The sequence below is a fragment of the Leptidea sinapis genome, chromosome 5, assembly GCF_905404315.1.
Source record: "Leptidea sinapis chromosome 5, ilLepSina1.1, whole genome shotgun sequence".
NCBI classification, from domain to species: domain Eukaryota; kingdom Metazoa; phylum Arthropoda; class Insecta; order Lepidoptera; family Pieridae; genus Leptidea; species Leptidea sinapis.
The window spans coordinates 6,918,137-6,925,463 of record NC_066269.1 but is presented as its reverse complement, the minus strand read 5'-3'; the positions used below and the strand labels follow the sequence as shown (position 1 = coordinate 6,925,463).

The following is a 7,327-nucleotide window of genomic DNA, read 5'->3' as shown; positions in this document are numbered from 1 at the left end:
AAAGTTGCGATATATTCCCAATAAAAGTGTCCTAAGACAACTGACTGAGAAGTCTCAACCATTAAATGTATATGCAATCTTTGAAATAAACGAAATTTATTTTATTGATTTTTTATTTAAAACGTCTGTCTTAAAGCTAGTGAAATTACTGGGCAAATGAGACTTAACATCTTATGTCTCAAGGTGACGAGCGCAATATTGTAGTGCCTCTCATAATTTTTGGGCTTTTCAAGAATTCTGAGCGGCACCGCATTGTTGCACCGCAGGGCGAATCAATTACCATCATCTGAACGTCCTGCTCGTCTCGTCCAGTATTTTCATAAAAAAATATATATATTAGTGATTGATAATGATGAAACATAATATCAATATTCATAGAGTTATAAACACATGACATTGGGTAATCCCGACCGACTGGTCTTATGTTATTTCGCACGTCCGAGCTCTCACCGCACGATCACTTGATCATTTTAAATAAACGACATTCTTCATATAAATTAAACACAGCTAGCTACTTCCACAACAACAATTTATTGTGTATGAGTTCCGTAGGTATCAATTATAAATATTTCATGGAACAAAATATTTAATAAACATGTTTCGGCCTGGTTTATCCAGGTGATATTCATCCAGTGCTGCTTTCAATGATGTACAACTAAAATATGGAATGAGAGTGATGGGTCCCGGAACGGTGTTTTCAGGTAAAAAAAATCATTAATTACTAGTTATTAAATATCTATGTAAAAGCTTACTACCTATTTAATAGAAGAAATAAACATGTTACAGTTTTTACGTTGTTCTAATTTTATTATTCGTAAAGATATGTACGTACAAATGTCGACAGTAGTATTGAAAATAAATTTAAAAATAATGTATAATCTCCATTTAAATTTTTCAACATTGATTTTACCACAATGCGATATATTTTTTTCTAAGCCTTAGTTATAGATTAAGTATGTTTCGTACCAATTTTCTTTGTAATATATCCTGACTAACTGAAGTCAGTACGGATTACATTATAAAATCTTACAAAAATAGGCAATTCAAGAGTGATTGATTATCATCTTGTAAGTTATCTTAATCTAACGAACGATATTCTATAAATTTTATAAAAAGTATTCATATCAGTTCGAAAACGATATATTTCTACTTAATTGGAACCCTAAAATAAGTACCCACTTTTCTTAAATTTAGTTCTAGCTAAGCCATACGCGCCAGATCCTGTTCGGCGGCGCGGTAAATAATTATTATTTATATCCTGACCTATCTATATATAAATGACCGGTCTCATTTCGTCACCGCATTACCTCCAAGCATATCTCGGTGTTAGTTGATAGTGGCCTGCCCATCAGGAGTAGCAAAATGAAGGTTTTGGTAAGTTGCTCGTTGATTTGCTGCAGGCGTTATATTTCATTTTCTCACAGGCGAAAACTAGATCAATAAAGCGTTGTAATGTATTGTAAATCAAAATAATCAGATAAGTATAAGTGGTTTTATATATTAATCTGTTGAATGTACGTTTATTTTCTATTATTAGCATAGTAACAGCATAAAACTATGTGCTTTGAGTGGCCTTTACATTTGGGCTATGGAAAACTTTCACAAAACCACAGAATAAATTAAAGAGATACCTATTCTGTGGACAAAACTGTGTTTAAGTTACACTTTAAATAGACTTAATTAAAATTTATTTAGGCACTAGTTTGCAATCAATACTTTAATATTATGTTACACTCTCAATGGCAAATTATTATACTAACTAAAATAATTACTGTTTCAATTTTCTATACATGATACTGGAACCAGTACAACGATCTATATTGGTTCAAAGTTATAGTAGTTGTAGAATATTACCGATTATTAGTTTGGCCATTCATTATATATGTTTATCTTCACCCATGCTTTAAAGCCTATATTAAAGATTCTGAAACAGTTAGCTTATTGCCAACATTAAAACACTTAGGCCCTCTTTCACCACATTCAAGTAAACTATCAAGTAAGCTAATCACTGAGTAAAGTCAATAGTAATATAACAATGTTCTAATAACCATTACATCATCCAAACGAGTGTTGTAATGTTGTACTGAATTTCATAACAACACTCCTATGTTTTTTTTTCGATCCCTTCATGCGCAAGAGTTTTAACAGACAGCTACATTCTTATTGCTCGATGCGTGGTATCTGTATGAATTTCAAAAAAAGAACATTTTCGTTTACGCGCGTTCCTCACTACCAGGGCGTCGCGCGCCGTAAAAAAAGTAGGTTATTCGAATCCCCGCCATTTTTCTTCAATATTTTTATTGTATTGTTTACAAAAAAAAATGAGCGATTCATTTTAAACGCTGAATCAATATTCGAGTAAATAATTAATATTCGAGTGAATTTTAATTATTGCACTATTCAAAATACTATTACTACTAAAATAAATAATTGTTTCATTAATACTTAGTTTATTTGTATATAATCAGCAATTAATAATATTAGGTTACTATTAGGACTGGTGTATTAATGGTAGCAGTAAGCTAACTGTTCCAGAATCTTTTAGAGGATTCATATTCTGGGTGAAGATAAAGTCTTGTATGCAATTACTGTTGGTAATTAGGTATTAAAACACTCATGTGATATTATTATAAATCCACATTCGTGTTTTAATATTTTATTACACAACGGTTGCATAAATAACTAAAATAATATGTAATAAAAAAATAAGCAATGGTAACAGCCTCTTTTGGGCGCACTTTTTTCTACAACTCATTGGGGTGCTGGTGACAACGTGTACAATTATTAATAATATATCAATTACACGAACTTATTAATGCCAACTTTTTGCGGATAAAGGTACTAGGCGGTCAATATACGAATATACCTATATTATACCTACATGGATTTGCGCAGACCACCAAAAATTATATAGTTTTACTAGATGACCCAGCAAACGTTGTATTGCCGATATTAAAATCACGATACAAAACTAACTGTTGATCGTAAATGGGTGAAAATTTGAAGTTGTATGTATTTTTTAATGCTGACTCATAAAAATATAAAAAATAATCAAACAAATTTAAAAAAAAATGTCAAAAAAATGTCAAAAAAAATTCGTGTTACCTTAACACCCTTAACATTAAGGGGGATGAAAAATAGATGTTGTCCGATTTTCAGACCTACCCAATATGCACTCAAAATTTCATGAGAATCGGTCAAGCCGTTTCGGAGGAGTTCAAAGTTTAACACCATGACACGAGAATTTTATATATTAGAAGATATTACGTAATCTTAGCAATTATGTTACTGTATGATTTAAGAAATGGGCTGGGAGTTTCTCCCCATGTCAAAGCCCATTACAAACTGATGTAGCTTCATGACGTTTGCCATGTGTTGTTGCAATATATGATGTTATTGTCACTCCCTATGGTAAATAAATATATTTCAACTCTATACTATTCTATAATTTTATGTAAATGGTTGTGTTGATTTGTTATCCATCGTTTGGTTCAACCTTAGATCATTTATGCGTCTAGATAGACTGTGAACGCTGTGAACACGTCGAAAAAAATAGAGGTTAACTGTTAACCTCTATTTTGATAAATGCACGCACACTAACACAAAGTGACGTACAAATCGCAAGTGTAAGACATAGCTTGTCACGCACACTAACGTAATAAACCTTGCCTGTTTTCATCGGTTTTGTAGCAGCAAGAGGCACTATATAGATGTACTAAATTATCAAAGGCGAAGAAGATGTAAATACTACGTAATAAGAGGCGGGGCTGCCTACGTAAAAATTGAAATTTAGTTTAGTATGAAACGTGAAGTGATATGACATAAGTTTAAAATTGAAATAATGACAGTAAGGCGATTGGCGACGAAGTATAATCCAGCTAAGTTTGAAGGCGAAATTTTGCTTAAAACTTAGTGGATTTCGGCTATCTCCGTTTTTTACAAGATTATAGCCGTCATCTGTCAATCTATCAATGACTGCACGTTTCATGCAATCGAGCGAATCGTTTTTTTAACCGAGGATAGACTTTTTATGTTTGTTACCTCAGAACTTTCAACTGGGTGAACCGATTTTGATCATTCTTTTTTTATTTGAAAGCTGGTGCTTCCCATGTGGTCCCGTGTGGCGTACTCTCAGACAATCTAATTAATTAATCAAATTCTAGTTACGATTATTGTTATTTTTGGACTACATACATAGTTGTAGGTGAGATGTGCTTGAGTCGCACGCACGACGTGAGGAGGGCGAGAGCGGGGACATGGCGGGAGGACACCGATTCCAAAAATAACAATTATCATAACTAGAATTAGATTAATTAATTAGATTGTCTAACGGCCGTTCTCAATAGCCTATCAAATCCTTAGTTTAACTTACTAGAGATAGACAATTCTATCCCTTTACGCTTACTTACATTGCAATAACCTATCAACATAAAGCATTGGACTATAAGTATATTGGACATAACTATGGATAGATAAGATCTTGTCATTAAACGGTGACAGCAATGTATCCGTAACAAGAGTTAGGTGCGTTACTGAAAACGGTCGTAAGAATACACAATTATTTACATACTTTTTATTGCATATTATATATACTGTTTTGGAATAGTGTTTTTGAATTTGCTTGTTTTTAAGCTATTGCATAGCTTCTATCGCGGGCCTTGAGCGTGGAGACCGAATCCAGAAATTCCGTAACGAAAATAGCCTAACACTTATTTATTAAATCTATATAGATATTTGTCTTTTTGTGGAGAAGGTCTCAGGTTCGAGCCTGGGGTACGTGTTGATTTTTTTTTAATTTCTTTATTTTTTTAATTTATATTATTATGTCAAGCATTTTTTTTTTAATTTCACCTGTCCCGTTGTCTGTCTGTTATCAAATCTTACAAGTTAAATTTTATTCACTTCCCGTTTGCTTTATTTTAAATTTTTTTTTATCAAAAAAAAAAATACTGCATAAATAAAATAAATAAATAATTATAATTGCATAAGTTGATAAAAAATGCTATGCAATAGCTTTACCGCGGCAGTCCCCGAGTGCCACACGTCTTTTTTGTTAAAAATTTTTTTCATAGAGAGTTTCGTTGGCTGATCAAAGGGTTCAACATAGTTTTGATGAGCTCAGTGTTAAATGAGAAGTATAATCGAGTGTGAATGACGGCAGGTGATCCTGGCTTTAGTTGCGGTGGTAGCGGCGGGACCTGTAACGGAGCGCCCCAAGCGTAGCTTCGGCAGCTACGACTCTGGCCTGCTGCAGTCCAACGTGCTGCAGTCCAACAGCCTTCACCAGACGGACTACCGTTCCACAGACGTGCACTCCACCTCGCAGGTCTCCAACCTCTATCAGCCGCAGCAGATCGCGGTGCAACCCCTCGCCACCACGGTCAGTACCTGTACATCATTACCATCAAATTAAGTGCAACGTGTAAAATTATATAAATTATTATATTATTATATAATCAACGTTATGTAAAGTTACTTTAAGTTATTTTTTTTATGGAAATAAGGGACGAGACGAGTAGCACGTTCAGCTGATGGTAATTGATGCGCCCTGCCCATTACATTGCAGTGCAGCTCAGGATTCTTGAAAAAACCCAAAAATTCTGAGCGACACTACAATTGCGTTCGTCACCTTGAGACATAAGATGTTAAGTCTCATTTGCCCAGTAACGTCACTAGCTACGGCGCCCTTATGACAGTAATCACGACCATCATGTTTACGAGGCACCCTTACACAAACAATGAGTTCAAGCTCTAAAGGTTGATGTATCCAAAACGATAATTTACATCTATACAGTTTAACACGATCGAATATGGATACTATCTGAAACTCCCAGTCCCAGACGGCTCATTTTTTCCGACACCTCAAACAAATATCGTTAATTTTTACAAACATGTATAAAAAAACATGACCTTCCTCGAGAACCACGCTATCTTTGGTGAAAACAGCATGAAAATCGGTGCAGTAGTTTTTGTCGCGAACAGATAGACAGACAGACTTTGTTTTATAGTATGCAGTGTTAATACTTTTTTTTTTTTTTTTTTTCAGCAATGGCAATCTCCACAAGTGGTGCACCAGCCAGCCGTGTACAACCTTCCACAAACGTACAACTACGAACGGGAACCCGTGTACACGCAACACGTAGAGCCCGTGTACACTCAGAATATCCAACCCGTGTACAATCACAACGTGCAGCCCTTGTACACACAGAACGTGCAGCCTTTGTACACACAGAACGTGCAGCCCTTGTACACACAGCAGGCGCAGTCCTTGTACACACAACAGGCTCAACCCTTCTATACACAACAGGCCCAGCCCTTTTACACACAACAGGTTCAACCTTTGTACAGCCAACAGATCCGTCCCGTGTACACTCAGCGCGTGGAACAAGCGATTCCGCTCAACAACTGGCAATACAACACCAACGCGTACCAAACAAGTGACCCGTGGTGCTAGATTAACTTCAATTTAGATATTGTTTGTATGAATGAGTCATTCATTAAGGGCTACATTTCACGGGGACACCACTGTAGCGCAACCAGTCCCGGCTACCATCATAATGTACACAGCTCTATATAAAATTACGCACCTGGTGAAACTCCATTGGTTGCGCAACCAATTTGGTGGTGCAACCAGCTCGGACGCGTCATGACTCTAGTGTCTAGTTTGGTAGCTAAAGGACACCACTGTGGTGTCTCGGCGCAACCAATTTGTCGCGACCAGCTTGGACGCGTCATGACACTGGTGTCTAGTTTGGTAGCTTACGGACACCACGGTGGCGCAACCAGTCACCGCAACCATCATTATGTATACAGCTCTATAGAGAGTTACTCACCTAGTGTAATTCCATTGGTTGCGCAACCAATTTGGTGGTGCAACCAGCTCGGACGCGTCATGACTCTTGTGTCTAGTTTGGTAGCTAACGGACACCACTGTGGTGTCTCGGTGTAATATAGCCCTAAGAATTTGTAACGTAATATTGTGTTAATAACATAAAGCTCAATTCAAATGTAATTTGTCTTTCATTTGCCACTAGCTACCTAACCTTTGAAATTTGTACAACATCAGAAGTGCCTAATAAATAATTCACGTTTATATTATGCATAGTGTATACTTGATGTCTATATGTAAATTAACATTTACACATAGATCGTCATAATTTTTCCCAAATAAGGTAAAACTGTTGATTGAAAGAATTTATGTTAATCCGTTCTAAAATAAGTTAACGTTATAAATAAAAGATCACAGATCGATAACTAGTTAAGCAGGTGTAATACTTAAATTAGTATTGATAGGCACGAGCACTGCTTGACCCTTAACCCTTAACTA

General features: G+C 35.7%; 1 long non-coding RNA gene across 1 annotated transcript; it reads left to right on the top strand.

Annotated features, from left to right (window-relative positions):
* The first annotated feature begins 1,248 nt into the window (after positions 1-1,248).
* Positions 1,249-7,012, top strand: LOC126964600 (uncharacterized). The gene is made up of 3 exons (XR_007729392.1): positions 1,249-1,374; positions 5,162-5,380; positions 6,047-7,012. It is a non-coding gene; the product is annotated as an uncharacterized LOC126964600 (long non-coding RNA).
* The last annotated feature ends 315 nt before the right edge of the window (positions 7,013-7,327 follow it).